Here is a 22,708-nt window from a genome sequence, read left to right on the forward strand (position 1 = left end):
GGCAAATATGTGATTTTAGAGTATATCCATAAAAAACACATTAGGCATTTAAAAGCAAGCTACTGGAAAATACTGGACTAACGAGAGGCCTACTTACCTGCCTAAAGGGTTATATTTTACCAGAAATACCATCGGACACAAACAAGATTATAGAACACAAGATTTTAAAGTAAGCCTGTAAAGCTAGTTATGCAGCAAAGGTAAAAAGCTTGTGGAGATCCTATTGGCTTGTAAAGCCTGTCACCAGCAATAGTAAAGAGAGAGTACAGACCACAAAGTATCTATCCGCTCTGCTGGCTTCACAAAAACTGGTACCCTGGTACAAAGTCGGTACGATACCAGAATTTCTGAAGTATCGGCTTGCAGTCAGATGCTGACAAGCAGTGTTGCCAAAAAAATCTCACCAGAAGTTGCTAGTGGCTCTCTGTCAAATCGCTAGATTTGTCGCTAGATGTGATTTGTCACTAGGGAAGGCAAAAGGTTGCTGAATTAAGCGACAACATTGTTAAATTGGCAACACTGGACAAGCAGCTAATGCTGCAGGGGCTCCACTAAAAGTTGTCAACAAGAAAAGTGGAATGGCCATGAATGGAAATAGCTTGGGTGTGAGGCAGATGACAATGAGAACATTGTCAATCACCAGAAAACAATAAGCAAACATCACCGTCCAGAGCTTTCAAGTTTGCTCAAAAGTATGGCGTGAGGTTTCAATACATATAATGTATGGCTTGAGTGTCACGGCAAATGCATGAGACTTGAAAGCCCTGGCCGTGCATGTTCTTAATGGATACATATTACAATACCTAATACTGGGGCATACGAAAGGAGAGGGCACAGCAGGCTCAACATATTTTACAGAGGCTTCTAGGTGACATCGTTTGCTGAAATTTCAGTTTTGAAGTTTGGGATGTATATTTACATTTTGTGCTTGTAGTGCGACCAAAATTTAAAGAGCCCCATGAGTTCTGTTAATGTCTCCACACAGTCCAGTTTCCACAGACATTTTCTTTTGCCTTTAGGGACTCTCGAGGACCAGGATTGAACACCCCTGCTCTAGAAGCAGACTTAATAGATCCCAAAAACATCTCTCCTTTCATTTCCTTGAAGATATTGCTGGGCTGTCTTTCCAGTTTGTGAAGTCTGTCTTAGTGAATATGGCACACAGCAATGCCCTTGATCCTCTTTTGTGTCATGGTTGATCGCAACCAATAGGTTAATGAAAGGGAGCGAGCCAAACATTTCCATTTTAACCAGCCAAATGAACAGGGCTACTAACATCATCTCCATGACAACCAGGAAGACTCCCAAGCCTAAAAGCACAAACCCCGGCTCAACAACAAACAAAAAAAATTGCCATTGAAATGCCATTGGCTGCTTCAAGTCAAACACACCAACTGTTAGCTAGACTCTAGCTCATCTGCTTTTTATTAACGCTGATTTGCAAGGAATGCAAGAATAGTGAAAACACGTAGACTAATAGGCATGTAAACTAGTTTAGCTTACTAATGCAAGAGCATAGGTAGAATGTGTGATGATTTAGCCTAGTTTATTGGCAATGGGGCTAACGTTATTTCATGTTCCTGACTGTGTTTCATTCAAATCCAAGTCCATGTTGTTATGTAAATCTACAATTCAAGATGCATGTTTGTCCAGATCTATGTTTCAGCAAGATAGCTAGAGGTAACTGAAGCTGTGAATCACGATAGTTGTTTGCTAAGCTGTAGTGCTAATGTTACCCACCTAAGATGATCCTGGTTGCTTCGACAACAGAAGTGGAAAACAACTAACGTAATAATTTCAAATGATATCTAGTCAATCTGTTCAAAACAGTGTTGTGTACACACAATAGATTTATTCGTACGTTTTTATTTCAAGTCTCCACCTTCCTGGTTTCAGTGAGTGCTGTTGGCCGTGCTGCGTCGTTGCTCTGCAGCTTCACTCTGTAAACCAACCAGAGCGCAGCTCATCAATATATTCATGAGTATACCATGAAAGGAGAAAACCTAGTATTTTTTCCTGGGAAAATTTCACTGGATGTATCAGGGGGCATAGAACTGCACCCGGGCCATTTCCAGCTCAACCAATGTTACATACCCTATTCAGAGACCTAAAAGAACTGTTCAACAGAGAAGCAGTAGGCTAGCTAGTCATAACAAGATTATTATCGTTTTAACAGCTGAAAATATAGTTCAGATAGTAATAGCAGTAGCAGATGTAGCCTACCATTGAGTGCATTTACTCGGCTTTCTTAGTAGGATTCAAACATACAGCAGTAGGGCCGATACAAGAAGACATGGCGACACTTTGTTGCAGAAGGATGATGGTGCATGTAGACGTGTTTATTGAGTAATCGCATAACTAATTACACATGTAAACGGAGCAATTGTATTATTGGTATAAAGTGACAATTGCTATCGGGTTTTTCATGGTCAAGAGAACGCACTCAGTGGCGTAGTAGAAGAAAACAGTAGCATTAGCATAGTAGTTAGCAAAAGAGATATTAGCAGCATCTTCAGAATTAGTAGTTGTAGTGTGGCATAAGATATAGCAGTATCAGTAGTGGTAGTAGTTGTGTTGTGGTGCTCATAGTCTTTAATGAGACGACTTGACTGAATCGCTTGTCTTGTGTCTCCACTAATCAATTAATACCAATCACCTGTGTAAGAGACTGGCAATTGTTTGTGTGGTTGCCACTGTGACGGTGCAGCTATGGCTGCTAATGCGCTGAAGGTAGGGACTACCAGAAATTTAGCAAGAATCCACACCTCAAACAAGTTAACGTAGATGCAAAACTATACATCCAATACAAAGAATAAAGATATTTTCCGAGACCCAAGACTCTGCCGAAACCAGAGATGTCCTTTTTATATCTGAAATACGACTATAACGGCAGTTTATAAATCTTGTTATTTTTTGTTTTCTGTAACGAATTTGTCACCACATTTGCATTGGACTCTATGGGGCGAGAGTTGGACTTTGTCTCGCTTTTGTGGGGCTCTGAACAAATGTGTAAGTCTTTTAGATTCCACAGACAACTGTCTACAACCAGCACAAAATTAGCAATCTATTGATCCAAAAACGAAGCATGAAGAGCAAAAATTGTGGCAATGGTGGCAAACTAGAAATATGTTTTCAACGACACCCGAAGCTTCCCTCCGCTCTAAGCGATTCAGTCTACACTGTGGGCTTTCTCCTAAACACCCATGTAAATCTCAGAAACGGTTTGAAAAAGTCATTAAACATAATCAGTGATATAAAAAAAAGTTGAATAGATATCAAAAAGCTGAATTATATAAAAATAGTTTAGGGTTTTGTCAACGTTTTAAAGTTTAAATGGTGGCTCTAGCTGAAAGATTGAGGAAGAATAAGGATTTGGAAGTTGAAGAAGTTTTAAAGATTACATGACATGAAAACTTCATTTTATGAGGTTATTTAACATTAATATGAGTTCCCCTAGCCTGCCTTTGGTCCCCCAGTGGCTAGAATTTTCGATAGGTCTAAACAAAGCCCTGGGTGTTCTTCACCGCCTTTGACAAAATGAAGGCTCAAACGCTCTGTTTGAAAATCTCCAAGTGACGAAGATACGAGAAAGGTTACCTCCCCTCTCTCTGCTTTGCCCGCCCAGATCATCTGGCCCGCCCATGAGAAACTGAGCTACCACCGTGCAATGGCAAGTGCATATCGTTTTTTCCTGGAGAGACATCATGGCGAGCAAACAAACGAAGCACAACAGTTGCTCAGTGCTTGGATGTACAAATGCAAGCACAAGTCTTTATTTAATTCCTTCATCCGAGCCTCTGCACAACCAATATCTCAATTTTATTTTCGCTGGAAATGCGCCGCCACAACTTCCCAAAGTTGTGCATGTCTGCGCCAAACATTTCAGCCACTACTGTTTCCTCAACTTGAACCAACACAAAGCTGGCCTTGATGCAATTAAATTCTGGATCATTACTAAATCTCCGTGGTCAAGCTACAAACCTTGGACAAGTAAGTTAACTAAAGCTATATCATTTTGTTGCTTTACTGTATATGGTTACCTAGCTTGCTACCCTTAGAATGCGGCTGATACATAAGCTCTGCAGCTAACAGCTGAGTTACTGTTGCTAACGTAAAGATAAATGGCATCAAGTGTGTGTGTGAATACAAACGCTGTAACGCCAGTGTTGTACACTTCTTTGTCATTTGGATAAGCTGTTAGTGTTATGGCGTGCGCGATATCCGCCTTTCTCTACATTGAAATGACTGAGTGTGCACCTCTGCAAACCAGGGTGATCAGATTAGAATGGCTAAATTCGAGGCATTTTACAGCAACGGGGGCTACGAGCCATCGATACATCCGTTGTAAACATTAGCGCATGTTGCCGCCCCTCTCCTCCTCATTAGCATTTAAAGCTACAGGCAAAGAAACAGCGCGTTCTGATGAAAGCTAATTGTGGGACTACTTGTAATGGCTATAATTCTGTACCATGGCTGAATTTCGGGAAAGAGACTTCAGATACAGTATAAGGGGACCACTAAGGCCTATATAAAAGCATCCAAAAACAGCATGTCATGTCACCTTTAAGAAGTTTGAAAGGATTTGAAAGAAACTCCATTGGAAACCCATGTTAAAAATATTATGAATATTGATTTATATTAATTCAAGCATGAGAGGTACAAATCTGAAAAGTCAGAGCAGTCATAGCCTGAAACTGCTAAATTTTTTGATAGCTGAACGGTTTTAATAGCTGAAGATTTGAAGGCGCTGAAAGGTGCCGCGGAAGAAATAGAAGAATAAGAAGAAGTTGAATAAAGATTCAAAGAACAATACTTGGAATGCTGAAGCAGCATTCCAACAATAAGAAAGAGAAAAAGGAAATGCTTAACAGCATTCTCACAATAATAATAATAAAGAGAAACAGAAAACAATAGTGAGAATGCCTTCGGCTAGCACAAACCATTGTAATCTCACATATATATTATTGTGAGAATGCTGTTAAGCATTTTCTTGTTTCTCTTTATTATTCCAACTTCTTAGTTCTTCCGCCGTTTTTTGGCCTTTAACTAGTCCTGCATACTTTCACTGATTCCTAAATGTTCAGCTCCTTCAGGAGATGATGGCTATGACTTTTGGTATTTCTCACGTTTTTTTAAATACTTTTTAGACAATTACAGTTTTTGTGCAAATTATTCTCCCATTAAAAGTAATGGTAAATCCTTTCAAATCATTAAAAAGCTTCCTCCTCTTTCAAACTTAACTGCTTCACCATACTTTCCGCTAGAGACACCATTCAAACTTTAAAATGTTCACAAGACATTCAGCTATTCCCAAATGGTTCAGCTTTTTCAAATATTCAGCCAATTTTCAATCGTGACAGTTTTAAATACATGAAAAATTTAGCTCCTTCTTGGTTGAGCAGGCTGCTCTTTTTCTGATATTCAACTAAATTGACAAACAAATTCCTCTGACGTTCATATAGTTTAACTTACAGTTATACCTTAAAATGTAGGAAAACGTGTCCTCTTTCAGGCAATGTAACTATTAAAGAGCTCACATTTACAGATTTTCAGCTTTGAGCCTTGAAGCGAGAGCAGCCTTTCAAATTCTCTCACTAACTTCAATGGAGAGGTGGGTAAAATTCGTCAGAGAATTTCGAAAGTAGACGTGTTTTTAAACTGCCGGTAGAGTTGTATTTCTGACCGCAGAGACATATAAAGGACATCTCTGGTTTCGGCAGAGTCTTGGGTCTCGGAAAATATCCTTATATTTTGGATTGGGCGTACAGTTTTGCATCTAGGTTAACTTGTTTGAGGTGTGGATGCTAGCTAAATGTGTCATTCTCTTTGCCCAGCATCTTTAGCGAGTACAGCTGCTCCATTGCAGTGGCAACCAAACAGACACGCACCATGAAAGCAGAATTGGGTAACGTTTTGGAAACTGCAAAAAGAGTTGTATTTCTGACCGCACAGACACATAAAGGATATCAATGGTTTCGGCAGAGTCTTGGTTCTCGGAAAATATCCGTATTTTTTGGATTGGACGTGTAGTTTTGCGTCTAGGTTAACTTGTTTGAGGTATGGATGCTAGGCAAATTTCTGTTATTCTCGACGAACCAATTAAGTTCATCATTCATCAAACCCGATTACTAGCAATTGTCGGTTTATGCCAATAATACAATTACTCCGTTTACATGTGTAATTAGTTATGTGATTACTCAATAAACACGTCTACATGATTATTTTTTATCAATCGTTGTATGCTTCACGGACGAAACTTGCACCATTATCCTTCTGCAACAAAGTGTCGCCGTGTCTTCTTGTATCGGCCCTACTGCTGTATGTTTGAATCCTACTAAGAAAGCCGAGTAAATGCACTCAATGGTAGGCTACATCTGCTACTGCTATTACTATCCCAACTATAATTTCAGCTGTTAAAACGATAATATTCTTGTTATGACTAGCTAGCCTACTTCTTCTCCTGTTTAACAGTTCAGCTTTCAACTTCTCCCGCATTGTAGGCTATTTTAGCTCGTTAGCTTTGTTAGATCATGCAGTTCAGCTTCCACACTGCCTCACATTTTTGAAATTCATTTCAGCTTTCAACTTGCGGGTATTTTCTCATTTCTATATTTTCCACAATAAAAAAAAAAAAAAAAAACGTTCAGCTCCTTCAGGAGATGTGTGCTATGTGTTTTGGTATTCCTCTCTTTTATACTTAAAAAAAAGTTAAGGTTTTTATGCAAATTATTCTCCCTTTAAAAGTAATGGTAAATCCTTTCAAATCATTAAAAAAGCTTCCTCCTCTTTCAAACTTAACTACTTTAGCATACTTTCAGTCCTCCTCTTTCAAACTTAACTACTTCAGCATACTTTCAGATAGAGACACCATTCAACCTTTTAAAACTTTCTACAAAATTCTCACTATTTTCAGCTTTATTAGCATGGTCAGCTAGCCTCATTCAGGTTTTCAGCATTCTCACTGCTGTTTCGCAGGAACAGCCTTTTCTAGTTATTGTTTATTTTCACGCCCCTAAGGCTCAGTCAATATTTGGACTACATAGACTATGGTGGTGTCAAGTTTCGTCTTGGTAGCGATTGCGTTGCTTGTATTTGGATTTACGTTCGGTTGCACAGTTTAGGAGGTTACAACGTTTTTGTGGGGACAAAGTGCCTTTTGTCAACGAAGGGTAATCTGTGCTAGCTACGTCACCACGTCAACACACGTTAGTAACGACGCATGGATACAACGTAATAGAGACTTTCTAGCTCTCAAATTGGAGCTTGGATTACGAGTGAAAAATACCACCCCCAAATATTACAACCATTTGGCTTTGTAGAGAAAGCGATTTCAAGTGGAACTGCAATCTCGCATTTTTTATTTAGGTTGTGACAGTCTTGGAAATTTGAGTGAGTGTAGGTCGCCTGTGAGACCGCCTAGTCTGTTAGGCGGCAGCCATGCTAGAACTCGTCCTAGTGGTAGCTAATTTTATAGTTCAATTTTACACAAAAAAAACTAAAAGAGGGAAATGTTATGACGATATGACTATTGTGAAAACAGCCAGGTGGTGAGATTTTAATATAGGTTGCTGTAAAAACGTTGATTTGTTTGCTACGTGAGAGCCTGTCAGCCTCCTTTGACGATTGCGGAATGTTGTCAACAGTGTTGATACTAAGTCAACTGTCGATCTGCGTCTGGTGAGTATTTTCTTAATTTCGAACCAGGGTCAATTCTACATCTAAATGGACAGCAGTGTTTTAAAGATATGGCGATTGCGAAGACAGCCAGCGGGTCAGCATAGTTTGTTATTTGTGTAAAACTTGGAATTTGAGTGAGACTGCGTTTTGTTTTGACGTTAGCCACAGAGTCACAGACTCGGTCCGCTACACTGGCAGTGTAGTAGGCTACAGTACTGTCTTCAATGCCACAGCTATAGATAAACTTTATTATGTCTTATTACACGGCTGTTCTTAATGCTGTAGAATGCTCCATTCACTTGAATGGGGCTTCCCTATGGAAGCAAATCGTGACCAAAATTCAAATGAAAATGCATTACCAGAAATGCTTTTTCATTTTAAGAATGTGGCTGCATTATTTGACTCATAAATAAAATTGGTAATCAATCATCCTATTTGCATTTTAATTTTCTTCTTGAAGACTGCTCATTCTTTCACTTAATTAAAATGAAAACGAAAAATACATTTGAAATTTAATTTTCATAATATGCCCCAGCAAATAGATACCAAAATTCAATTTGAAATGTAAAATTCGAAAATGAAAATGCATTTCCAGAAATGCGTTTTCATTTTAAGAACGTGGCTGCAAAATCGTGACCACAATTCAAATTCAAATGCATTTCCAGAAATGCATTTTCATTTTCAAGAACATGGCTGCAAAATCGTGACCACAATTCAAATTCAAATACATTTCCAGAAATGCGTTTTCGTGTTCTTCCCGCAAAGAACTGCCCATAATTTGAAAACGAAAATGCATTCTGAGCGGCGCAGCCTCTCTTCTTCAGCTCCCTGCTGACCGAGCTACCCATCTTGTTCGGTAGGGGGCGGTGTGCACATACGCATTGCATTACATGGCAAAATTTGCCGGGAAATTGATTGAATTGCCGGGTCTTCAGAGGACGCATCACAGATCATGGCGCTCCCTCAAATTGTGCAGACACTGATAGAATTAGCTGAGCTGGTAGAAACTAATAATATATCTGAGTCTGATGCCCGTGACCGAGTAGAACAAACTGAGTTGCTAGTTGCTTGAGGAAGACCCAGATCATCTGGGATAGCACACATACGTCTTGCCGACGTCGGCCCGATGTGTAGAAGATACGTCGGCAAGATGTAGTATGGAGATAGTTGGTATTTGATCGAAACTGACTTCCAGACGATGTGTGGACGATGAATCAAATCCCACCCGGCCGCACTACAGATATATTCTGATAACTCCTTATATGCTGTTAAATACTAGGCTATGTTCGATTTCTCAGAAAGCAAATATTTCACTATCCATAACCGATATGAAATGTCACTTAGCAAATGAACATAGCATATAGGCTGAACATTGACTTTGATAGGAATAAGGACACAATGAAAAATATGCTTGACCATCCAAAATTACAGTAGCTAGCTAGCGTGACTTGATTCAACCTGGATTTTCTGTGTGGGTAATCTGGGTATTATAATTAAGAGACACAATTGAAGTTCATGATTTTATATCAGGCTAAATGTTGATGGCATCAACTCTTAAAATAACTCCAACACAGAAAAGAAAACAACGAAACATAAATAGGCTAGGTTTTGCCAGTTGTTCCACGTCTTCTATCGGTCTCCGAGTCTGTCTCGACTCACTTGGTAACAGTAACTGACGATTTTGGCAAAGGAGAAGACACAAGTTTTTACAAGTTTCATAAGCACTTGCTCCATACTGTTCTTCCAACGAGCAACTGAGCTTTTGTTCTGAGGTAAAGTTTGGTCGTTCTGAAATTGTCTACTTTTTCCTGTGAAAGCAAGCTGTTTCACCTTTGGCCTATTTCAGACAAAATCTGAATTTCCGCAATATGAATCTGAATTTCAGCAATCTGAATTTCAAGAATCTGAATTTCAGCAATCTGAATTCCTGCAATCTGAATTCCTGCAATCTGAATTTCAAGAATCTGAATTCCTGCAATCTGAATTTTTGAAATGTGTATTTTTGGATCAAAATAATTCAGTTTCATTAAATTCGGCATACAAATAATTCAGATATTATATATTAAACAGCAAAATATTAAAGTTTTATGAAATTCGACACACAAATATTTCAGATCTTTCATATTCAAATTCAGATACTTTTGTCAGCTTTCTAGCTCCATAAATCCGTTGCTTTGCATCCTCCGACGGATGGTCTGGTGGCCTACGCCGAACAGCTCCACTATGTCCTTTATTTTTAAACCATTTAATAAATAGTTTTTGATGGACTCGAACGGGATGTAGATGGTTGGTCGTCCCCGTCCCATTCGAGTCTCCACAGCATCCAGCCGTTCCAGGACTGAAGAGAGGTTTACTATGGCAACCTCATTAATGTGTACGTCTGTGACCACATACATATATACTGTATGTCTGTCTGTGACGGCAGAGTATGCAGCCAAGCTCTCTGTGACTTGTTCTACTCGGTCACGGGCATCAGACTCAGATATATTATTAGTTTCTTCCAGCTCAGCTAATTCTATCAGTATCTGCACAATTTGAAGGAGCGCCATAATCTGTGTGATGCGTCCTCTAAAGACCCGGCAATTAAGTCAATTTCCCGGCAAATGTTGTCATGTAATGCAATGCGTATGTGCACACCGCCCCCTACCGAACAAGATGGGTAGCTCGGTCAGCAGGGAGCTGAAGAAGAGAGGCTACTGACGTCACTCTGCTGCGCCGCTCAGAATGCATTTTCGTTTTCGAATTATGGGCAGTTCTTTGCGGGAAGAACACGAAAACGCATTTCTGGAAATGTATTTGAATTGTGGTCACGATTTTGCAGCCATGTTCTTGAAAATGAAAATGCATTTCTGGAAATGCATTTGAATTTGAATTGTGGTCACGATTTTGCAGCCACGTTCTTAAAATGTAAACGCATTTCTGGAAATGCATTTTCATTTTCGAATTTTACATTTCAAATTGAATTTTAGTATCTATTTGCTGGGGCATAGTTTGAAAATTAAATTTCAAATGTCTTTTTCGTTTTCATTGTAATTAAGTGAAAGAATGTGCAGTCTTAAAGAAGAAAATTAAAATGCAAATAGGATGATTGATTACCAATTTTATTTATGAGTCAAATAATGCAGCCACATTCTTAAAATGAAAAAGCATTTCTGGTAATGCATTTTCATTTGAATTTTGGTCACGATTTGCTTCCATAGGGAAGCCCCATTCAAGTGAATGGAGCATTCTACAGCATTAAGAACAGCCGTGTAATAAGACAGAATAAAGTTTATCTATAGCTGTGGCATTGAAGACAGTACTGTAGCCTACTACACTGCCAGTGTAGCGAGCCGAGTCTGTGACTCTGTGGCTAACGTCAAAACAAAACGCAGTCTCACTCAAATTCCAAGTTTTACACAAATAACAAACTATGCTGACCCGCTGGCTGTCTTCGCAATCGCCATATCTTTAAAACACTGCTGTCCATTTAGATGTAGAATTGACCCTGGTTCGAAATTAAGAAAATACTCACCAGACGCAGATCGACAGTTGACTTAGTATCAACTACTAATTTTATTTATGAGTCAAATAATGCAGCCACATTCTTAAAATGAAAAAGCATTTCTGGAAATGCATTTTCATTTGAATTTTGGTCACGATTTGCTTCCATACTTCCCAACGTTCTGCGGTGAACAATAGATCTAGGCTCTGTTCGAAAACTCTTAAAATGCGTCCTTCCTTCCTTCCTTTTAAGACAGCGAGGTCTGTTCGAAATGTCTTAAATCTTCTCTTCCTGTCTAATAAGATACCTTGAAATACGTCACATAACGGTCATTTTTTAAGAGAGCATCTGAGCTGCCTTGCTGTCTTAATGGCGGCACGTATTACCCATAAATCTGTGCGCGGGGTTACCGTAGGCAACAAGTTAAACAGAATCCTTTCACCGCCATTGCTCTACGTTTTTACAATTCATATTTCAGCTAAACGGTACTTATAAATCAGTATCTAAAAAAAAATGTATCGAGAATTGGGCAGTGTAGTTGCTGAAAATGTACTTATTTTATTGATAACACTCCTAATTTGTAAATTTGCTCCGACTTTTCGATAACGTACAGTCAGTAGCTAGCATCGTAGTGCAGTGCAGACACTAGTTGCTGCGTTTAATCATAATCCTATCAATTGAGTGAAATACAAACACAAATGTTATGAGCTATTGAGCTTATATCTAACACAAGATTAAATACAGCTTAACTTGACTTAGTGTGACAACAAACTCAATGCAATTCACTGCCGTCTGACAAAGTGCGCTAGTGCAAGCACATAAGTACACGCAGCGCGATGACGTGCATCCTGTCTTAATAGGCTGTTCGAAAACAACGTTTTTTAAGATACCTTACCCCGAAGAGAGCTGTCTCGTTAGACACCTGTCTAGTAAGACATCAAGGATTAAGACAGCAGTCTAAGTTTTCGAACACAGCCCATATCAGAATGTTTGTAAACATAGGTTGCCAAGACACTTCCGGGTGGAACTGTCATCCTGTCAACAGCCGTTAGTATGGTAGCATAGCATAGTAGTTCATAGTAGTTCATTTAAAAGATTAGATCGAAAAGATTAACGTCATGCCGAAATCTTGTTGTGTTTGGGGTTGTAATGTCAAATGTAAACAGGCATGTAAAGGATAAGGCTTTTTCCGTTTTGACACGGTTAAATCGCAATCGACCCACCGGAACCTGTGGACAACGTTAGCATAGATCCAGCTATAATAGCCTAGTCTACGTTTACCGGGCGGTCTCGCTGCATTTAACGGTACCAATGGACAGGCTGGCAAACAACCACTCATGACCGTGTTTAAGGAAGACATTTCCTCACATATCATTTATAAAACGTTTTTGTTGGGTTGCTGTTGGGTAGCATAACGTTGGGTAGCATATCGTGCAAGCTTGCTAGCGTGAGAGTTACTAGTCCAGTTGATGTAAATAAACAAACCACACACAGTGGCGTGATCTGGCTTGAGTAATCTCGCAGGAAATTCGAACGTTTCTTCAATTTCAGGCCTAGGGCCTAGACTTCAGGTCAAACTACAAACATCATAACATATCTATGTAAATGCCAGGTGCTTGCGTTGTCTTAAGAATGTGCATCGGACAATAAAACACTTGAACTTGAACTATATGAAAACAATATATATATGCTATATACAGACATATACCTACTATGTGAAACACTCAGTATTTAACTGATAAGAAATCTTAATGTTTGCTTTATCCAACATTTGCCTTTCTACTGTCAACTCTGCTTGCTCATCGATCCACAAATCCTCAAAACTGCTCATAATTACAATGATAAAGTTTCCGTAGTCAATAAGATAGATAGGTACTTAATTAACCTCCGAATGAAAATTATTGTGTCCAGACAGATAGCTAGAAAGCTCACACAGTCCAGAAAATCTTTAATCGTTAAGTTGGATATTGTAGCTACAGCAGTAGCTAGCGATCTTAGTCACTGTATACAAGTTTGATACACCGTTACAATATAACGCCATTATTCGCTAACAATATCAACAGCAACGAAATCGGGAACATCTCGTTCTTCAGTTCACAAGCATAATCATGAAACGTGTTATAATCATAATAATAATAATAATAAAACGTGTTCGTGGTTAAATGACATGGAAAATCCTGTTGGCTTCAATGGTTTGTTAAGGTTAACTATCGCTAGCCAAGATTGATGTTATCCACCCGGAAGTAAGATATTTGTTGTTGTGACGTTAGGCTGAAATGTCCTATATCGAACTTATTTGTATTATTTATAGATATATGTATATTTAGGAGGTTTACTTATTTAAGCTTCGTATAGATGTAATTTATGTTCTGTGTACTTATGTTAGGCCTATGTAAATGCCAGGTGCTTGCGTTGTCTTGGGGGGCTTTTTTTTCAGTTAGCAGACGGTACTATTTGAATCGCAATTCCATCTGAAATACTGCCAGTGAAAACTTTGTTACAGTAGCTTGTTTCAAAGGGGGTTCCTTGTTTCAAAGGGTGTTCTTAATGCTTGAAATGCTTGAAAATATCAATAGAAGGGAAAATGGACCCACCTGCAACTGAAGCAAGCAAGCACACCCTACAATTTCCCCAGAAATTGTACCCTCTCTAGTATTACTTGTGACAAACACGTTAACTCCTCACTAATTACTCAAGCGATCCCACATGAACTACTAGTGATGTGGACAAATATTTTAAAGTGACAAACATGTTAACTCCTCACTAATTACTCAAGCGTTACCTTGTCATCCCGCAGTAACTGTGATCTTGACCATTACTTCAAAGTGAAAAACATGTCAACACCTCACTAACATGTCACCCCGAAAGAACTACAACATGCAGGGATTGGGTCTACAATTTTTTTTTTTTTATATGCACTGGAAGATTTCCATGAAATCGTAAAAGAAAATCCTACATAATGCAAAAATGCACATGGGAATGCAAGAATAAAGCAAGGTAAAATCTGTCTGAATTAAAGGTCACATGACAAACGTTTCTTTTGGAGGTTATTTAACATAAATATGAGTTCCCCTAGCCTGCCTTTGGTCCCCCAGTGGCTAGAATTTTCGATAGGTGTAAACCAAGCCCTGGGTGTTCTTCTCCGCCTTTGAGAAAATGAAGGCTCAAACGCTCTGTTTGAAAATCTGCTCCTTGTGACGTCACAAGGAGCCAGGCTCAGCCCCCTCCTCTCTGCTTTGCCCGCCCAGATAATCTGGCCCGCCCATGAAAAACTGAGCGACGATCGTGCAAAGGCAAGTGCGATATCATCTTTTCCTGGAGAAACATCAAGGCTAGCAAATGAAGGAAGCATACCAGTTGATCAGTGTTTGGATATACAAATCAAAAGAAAAGTATTTTTTTTAGTTCCTTCATTCAAGTCTCTGCACAACCAGTATCTTAATTTTATTTTCGCTGGAAATGCGCCGACACAACTTCCCAAAGTCTGCTCCAAACATTTCTGCCTCTACTATTTCCTCAACTTGAGCCAATACAAAGCTGGCCTTGCTGAAATTAAATTCTGGTTTATTACTCTCCTTGGTCAAGCTACAAACCTTGGAAAGTAAGTTAACTAACGCTATATCATTTTGTTGCTTTACTGTATATGGTTACCTAGCTTGCTACCCTTAGAATGTGGCTGTGACATTAGCTCTGCAGCTAACTGCTGAGTTACTGTTGCTAATGTAAAGGTAGATGGCATCAAGTGTGTGTGTGAATACAAACGCTGTAATGTGAGTACACTTTTATGTTATTTGGATAATCGTTTTGCTGTTGGTGTTATGGCTCGCGATATCCGCCTTTCTCCTCATTGAAATGTCTATGAGTGTGCACCTCTGCAAACCAGGGTGATCAGATGAGAATGGCTAAATTCGAGGCATCTTACAGCAACGGGGGCTACGAGCCATTGCAATACATCCGTTGTAAACAGTAGCACGTTGCCGCCCCTCTCCTCCTCATCAGCATTTAAAGCTACAGACACAGAAACAGCGCGTTTTGAGGAAAGCTCATTGTGGGACTGCTCGTAGTGGCTGTAATTATGCACCAAGGCTGAATTTCAGGAAAAATACTTCAGATACAGTAATAGGGAACCACAAAGGCTTATATAAAAGCATCCAAAAACAGGATATCATGTGACCTTTAAACATTCTTTGTTTGGTACAATGATGAAACCTAGCATTTAAACAAAAATTCTGTATTTTGGAATGAAACATTCAACACATTCAACAAACTGTGATGAGAAACTGAGTCAAACATAATGGCTAAATAAGTCATAAGTACATGGTTAACCTTAACCCAAACCAATGTAAAGGCCTACTCACTCTATAATCAGTCTAGCATTGGCCACTACTGCAAAATACAACAGCAACGCAATTCCAAAGGGATGAAAATAATAATAAAAGAAGAAAGAACAAATGTCAGGACTCTAAAATAACTTGCTAGATAACCCAATTCAGAGAACAGGAACGTGGCCCAAAATGCTAGCTACAGTTGTTGCTAGCTGTAAAGCCAGGCTAGCTGTCGGCTAGCTTGTAAAAAGTCCCATTTATACAAGCTGTATAGTATTGCATTCGAAATTCGCACTCATTTTACTATTTGAAATTCAGCTAGTAATCTAAGGGATTTTGTTAGCCAAATACTGGATATTTACCATCCATAAAAAAGTATGTCTGATTTTGCACTCCAAACTTACTCATTGACGGTGCACCAGAGTACAAAGGTATAGGGAAAACATGACATGGATTTCAGGACAAATAGGTTTTGTTAATGTATAGTGTAAGGCAAGACGACTGGGGATTTGATATTTTCGGAGCTGCAGAAAGAGTACTGACAGTTACAAAAAGTCACGAAATTGCCCGCATAATCATACAGTATGATCAAATATGGGGGGGGACGTGTCCCATAATCATACAGTATGATCAAGTATAGGGGGGGACGTGTTATAATCACCTCATTTGAGGCCTGAGCTTCTGAAATGTTATGACCATGTTAAGAGTAATAAAAAAACAATTGTTCACTTTTTAGACATGTTACTTCTGTGGTTAGTAATTAATTGGTTATTCTTTCTTAATTGGTCATAGTTCACAAGTAGTTCTCTAGTTCTCTAATCAAATACCTACCAAGGAACGACCTTTGTACTAAATTTGCTATTACTTACTGCTTAGTTAATCTTGGTTCCATATTAGTTAATAGTATTAAATTTGGTGTTAATGTAGTACTACCTATTACTTCCTGCCGCATAGCTACTCGTTAACAACAAACCATTATTCTAAAGTGTTACCTTGTAATGTCCAGCTGCTTGCAAGTGTACCTTGTGATGGTACAGCAGCCTGACAATACTTTGACATGGTCAGACTCTCTGATCCTCTTAAACTACACAACATTCACAATCAGGATGACCAACAGGATTATATTAACTAACAAACAATAACACTACAAACATCTAACTGAATGAACACAACAACTGAAATCCTTTGCGCGGCTGTTGTAGCCAAACTATTTTCCACAAGACTTAGTTTTTTGGCATGCCGCACTGCATGCTGGGTGCTGACGCTGATTATCTAGCTGTGCTCTGACTGCGTGATATGACAAGATGCTTGTGACGCGCCAGTAGCGGACTGGCCATCGGGAGAATCGGGAGAATTCCCGATGGGCCGAAGCACTTTTGGGCCGGAGGGCCTCCGAGAGGGCCCCCGGCCCTCTGACCCATAATTTTTTACTACTAATAAAAATGTTGGAAGAAGATTGAGCAACACGGTTTGCCGGCCCCCCTTTCCTCCAGGCCGGTTGGTCTATTCCAAATGAACGTCTATGCAGCCCTTAGTGCCGCTTATACACAACAGTGACACTGACAGATCGAAAGTTAGCTATAGAGACAATATAAAGATGGAAAACTAGGTTAAGAAACGTAAACGTAATTACCTTCACAAGACAATGTTTTACCAATTGGACAAAAGGCTGTGTTTGTTTGTTTTACATCAAGCTCAAAAAACGACATTTTGCTCAAATCAGCCAAAATAATTTGCACGCGCGCTACACGCGCTCGTATTAAGCGTGGAAGTCCCAAAGCATCACATCAGGCACAGAATTTGCATGCATTAGCAGGGCGCTCGCTGTGGTGGCATATACGGGACCGGTTCTGGTAGGCTGGTCTGGATCAAAGTCCAGGGCCTATTTTTACTCCCAGTCCGTCCCTGTGACGCGCTAAGGTCTCGGAGTCTCCTGCATGAACCAGTTCTGCCTGATTAGCTGTTTGGACACACTCTGAAGTTTCCTCCAGGATCACAATGACTCTTATTGAGAAACGTGTTGCTCTTGTAGGTTAGTCATAACAAAGTTATGTAAAGTTAAGTAACTGTTGCACTCGCTGTAAAATATTTTACTGTTGATTGTTCTTCTACAGGTACAGTCTTACACTTTTTGAGGTTCATGTTGTTTTAATTTGTAACTTGTATAACTGTATGCTCTTATGGGGCTTCCCTTTGGCACTTAGTTTTTTCACAATGTATGCTTCATGTTTTGGATGCTTGCAATGTTTGGGACTAACCCGTTGTTATGATCAGTGACCTATGCTCTTTTGTAAAGCTCTCTCTTGGAAGTTGCTTTGGATAAATGTAAATGATGCTAGCAGTAATTTAATCATTGGTTAACAAAAGGTTTAATGCTTGTTAAAGCACAACTCAATTTGAGTAAAATTGGGTAATAACCCGCGCTGCTAAGAAGGTGTGCCCCGACTGCGTGGTATGAGAAGATGCTAGTGATGCGCCAAGGTCTCTGAGTCTCTGCATGAACCAGTTCTGCCCGATTAGCAAGCTATTTTTTCTTTTTTTTAAATGTTTTCTTAACGATTGAATGCAGGCTAGCTAAAAACAATGTTAGTTAGCTTGGCAAAACTGGTTTTCATAGTAACAGAAATCAACAAATCTGATCAATCAAACTTCAAAGCAGAAAAGGGGGGGGGGGGGTGGCAGGAACATTAAAAGTTTAGTGTACAGTAAAAGTGAAAAGCGCATCTTTCTTTCTTGAAGCTGCGTGTGCATCCTCATTGTTTGTAAACACAAGACCCCATCTATATGTATAAGATACCATCCAAGCTAACAATTTTGACAAATCTGACTTCAGCTTTGTATGCCATATGTACTGTGTTTTAGTTGTTTGAGTTAAACAACTCGCTAAATGAATTAAATGTGTTATTTTTTTACCTTTTTAAAGGTAAAAAAGTTTAAAAGGCTACCTTTGTCTAAACTGACATAAACCAACTCAGAGCACTGAGTTTCAACACCTCTCTGTCACCATCTGTCTCTGGAGTGGGGGGTGGGGGCTTCATATCCAACAAATTACACCCCTGAACTTTTAAAACAGATCTAATGGCCTACTACAATTGTAAATATCCTATGGCTTCTTCTCCAATTGGGCATCGATACAATGCCATCTAATATCTTCTGCACAGTTTTTGGGGACTTTCCACACCGGCACCCTTTTTCCAGTTCCTCTATTCTGCCCTACTACATGTGTTTTTTCAACACCAGTTACAATCAAACCTGGGCAGGGGTGGCGCCAGATCATTTTTAATGCAGAAGCTGGGGGGGGTGCTAGATCGTTGACAGGGGGAGCTGCGCAATTATATATATAAATATATTATCTATAAATATTATTATCAAACAAGCAGCGATGCGGGATCCTCCGCAAAATGGCAAAAGATTATAAAAATGTACATTGTAGAAGATTGGGAGTTGGATAGCAGAACTACTTCATGTTTGCGAAAGAAGAACCACCCATTATTATCCTTTTGGAAGAGGAGGGTGAGGTGGATGTTCAGGAGGAAGATGTAAACACCAGGCCCCTGTAAAAAGAGGATTTAGTGACTCCTATCTGGCCAAATGGAAGTGCATCCACAGACCCAAAAGCTCATGAATCCCATGGAAACAAAGGCAAATGTGTGAGATGTGGAGCACAAATCATCCAAGAAGCAGTACTTCTCTTGAGTGGTTTTTATTCAGAGGAATAATTATTGGATTCTGGTCGAAAGTCTCACTTGAACTGGTTTCATCACTTAAGACACTAAAAGTCAGCAGTTTGGCATACTGGGACATGGAAAGGATTAAACATTAAGACTTTCATCAAAGTAAAAAATGCTGGTTTATCCAAATTCATCAATGTCCTCAAAAAAGGAGTCTGCAGAACTGCTGTGTCTGTTGGGTGACTGTCTGTCTCTGCAGGGCTGGCAGGCAGGGGCGTCTTAATAGCACTTGAGGCCCCTGGGCTATGGAATTTGTTTACATTTTTTGAGGCCCCCGCCTGCTAATCGCAAATGTCAAAAGTTTTGTCTTGGTAGCAATTGAGTTGCTAGTACTTGTATTTACGTTCCGTTGCACGGTTTAGGCTGAAATTCCGTTTTTGTGGCAAAAAGTGCTTTGTGTCAACGAAGGGAACTGTACCTACGTCAAAACGTCAGCACACGTTAGCAACGACACATGGATACAATGCATTGCTGTTGCACTCACAGCAAGTATTGTATCGTGACATGGTGTAGCTGCATTATACATTCAAGCAATACAAGACTTGCATGTACAGTAAGTAATGTCACATTAAATAATGTATTTAAACTCAAGCTTGGGTGGTGCGTCACTGTCTTCAATGCTACAGCCTAAAATGTATGTCAAAGAAACGTTTTTAATTTCCGGCGCATTCAAACAATCCCCTCAGTGTAGTTTGGTTAGCAACAGCAGCTAGGCTAGCTTGCAGCTAGGCTAGCTTGCTCGTAACACAATTCAGCTTCTCCACGTAGGGCTCGAGACTGACTGAGACCAAAAAGTCACGTTTAGGGGCATATTTTCAGTTAGCAGATGGTGGCTACTGTTTGCATCGCGATTCCATCTGAAAAATACTGCTGGTGGTGACAACGTTGTTAAAATAGGTTCAGCTTGTTTCATAAATGGACCCATTTGTAACTGACGCAAGCAAGCACACTCTACCCTCTAGTTTTCGTTACATTTTGTTACATTTTGTTTAGATAAGGGGGAGGGGGGCCTCCCTCAACATCCGCCACCGGATGCCACTGTAGAGCAGAGTATTGACACCGCGAATATGGACATTTATCATCATTATTATTTTGTGTTATTATTAAGAGACCCCTGATTGGTCGAGGCCCCGGGCTTAAGCCCAGGTAAGCCCATGCATTAAGGCGCCACTGCTGGCAGGCAGGGGCAAGCAGGGCCTGCAGGCAGGCAGGGCAGGCAAGCTGAAGAGAAGCTGTCCAGCTAGAGAGGGGTAGTCCAGCAAGGGGTCTGTGTTGCTCTCAGCATCCTCTGTTGTTGTTCTCAGCACGCTCTTTTGCACTCTGTTGAGCAGGCCTCTGCAGACCTGTAAAACTGAAGAAAGGGTCCATGTCAGAGGCCATGTGAGAGCAGGGTTTTTCCTGCATAGAGAAAATGTTGGCGCACGCCAAAGCTGTGCAATGCATGTCAGCGAATATGTTCTCAATAGTATGTTTCAAGTAGGCTACAGCCAAACCCTCGTTCTGTTTTGAGCAATAGTAATCGAGTTGATAAGCGTGTCTTCTTGTCTGATCAATACGCAACTGTGAGGTGCGCGAATGGACAGAGTGGCCACTAAACTGTCGTTCCGCTGCGAGGGCCAGCCCGACGTGCACGAACACTTGAACAAATGAAAATGAAATTTCCACTCAAAATGCTGACAAAAGTTTGATTTACGATTTCCAACGCAGCCTCCATTGGTATTCTTAACGTATAATGATAATATATAGTGCAGTGTTTCTTCTATGGCTAAATTTCTGCCGCCACGGTATCAGAAATCGGGCTGTACAAAACTTTAAGCCGTCTATCAGCAGTGATTGTTAGAGTGCATGTCGGAGAATTGCACGGACACGCGCTTCACACCGCAGTTGAGATTGCGTGTGTGCGTACTAGGGATGGGCGTGGTTAATCGAATATCCGGATATCCTAAAGTAAGTTAGTATACAAGTACTTTTTTCGAATACTTATGAGCGTAGTTTAATAAAACAAATGTTTTTAATGAAAAACCGTCGTGTTGTGAATTCTAATAGTTGTGACGTTAGAAATGATGAAAACCATCAAAAAAGGTAGGCTACGCCTGCGTTCTGCTGCGAGTGTCCTTTCATTTCATTTGGCGCTACAAGAAGCATTGTGTCCTGGCTAAGCAGTAGGCTACCTCGCAGCAACCTCAGTTCATGCAGTTTTTTCTACGCCGGCCTGTTCGTAAATCGACTCCGTACTGGCCTCTCCCCTGAGCATGTTTACATGCTCATTTTCCTGAATAAAAATGCGTATGGCTAATGCAGTTGTGGCTTATGTATTTTCTTACTAGTAGCCATGTAGAGCTAGCGTAATCCGCTGTTTATGTTTGCATTGTGTGGTGGCGCACCGTATCCTATAGGATTTTGGTTCCAAGTTAATATCCAAGTTAATATGCAATATTTCTCCATGTGTGTCTTTCGTTTTTATCGAGGATAGCCTTCCCAATGTGTTTAATTTAGTCCAATGTAGCCTACTTTTTATTTCACATAATTATAGGCTAATCGCTTTTCCGCCAAATTAAGAGCCTACGTCTGAAGACGCAGCGTTTTTTCAAGTTCATTGTCTTTTCGTCATGTTAATAAATTGATCTTTCATTTGTTTTCTTTATTCATCCCTTATTTAATCTAATAGCTGAACAGTCCCAATTATTGCCATAATGTGTGGTGGTTCATGTGTTTACTGTATGCTTTGCGTCACGGCAGGCTAATTAACGGAACCACATTAACAAAAATAGATTATCCGGATATTCGAAAATAATTTTGGATACTATTCGAATAGTGAAATCAGTTCAAATCTCCATCCCTAGTGCGTACTGGAGAACTGTAGGTCGTATAACTTATGTTGTAAGTTCATTTAAGCCTGTTATTGTATAAGTCTATAGTTCTTGCAAATTTAAAATCAAGTTAACTGGTGATTCTTGTTGTTTGTATTCTTCCCCTGCTAGCTAAATTGCACATGTCTGTTTATTCATAGCGATTGCTGTCCTTGCTCAGGTTTGTATTTTAGGTGCATTATTATGCTGAAGTAGTTTTAATTGATGAAAAGTGGGTTTATTATATTTGCTACAGAATGCTTAGCCTATAAAGATCAAATGAAGCAAGCAGTGTACATGCTTCAGAGTGGCCTACCTTAATCAATAGGCGAGGCTACTGACCTTTTACAATAAGTTGTTATGTCAATTATTAATTGGCAGCATTTATGCCATTTAGAACATACTTTATGAGTGTAAGGTGTCTTTAAGTAGCCTAACTTTATTGCTTTAGGGGAAATAGGACAAACATATGTGTGTGGGGGGGGGGGGAGAATATATATATATATATATATATATATATATATATATATATATATATATATATATATATATATATATATATACTTTTTTTTTTTTTTGGAGCACCGAAGACCCGTTTTGACCCAGGAAAAACCCTGGAGAGACCTTTAAATAGCCTGACCT

The 22,708-nt window shown here is 39.7% G+C and overlaps 1 protein-coding gene across 2 annotated transcripts in view; it reads left to right on the top strand.

The window, feature by feature from the left end:
* myom2b (myomesin 2b) overlaps positions 1-22,708 on the top strand; it is a 90,066-nt gene that overhangs the window by 45,559 nt on the left and 21,799 nt on the right. The gene's annotated exons all lie outside the window — the stretch shown is intronic.

Source organism: Hypomesus nipponensis, chromosome 11 (assembly GCF_054491055.1).
Source record: "Hypomesus nipponensis isolate SF chromosome 11, ASM5449105v1, whole genome shotgun sequence".
Classification (NCBI taxonomy): domain Eukaryota; kingdom Metazoa; phylum Chordata; class Actinopteri; order Osmeriformes; family Osmeridae; genus Hypomesus; species Hypomesus nipponensis.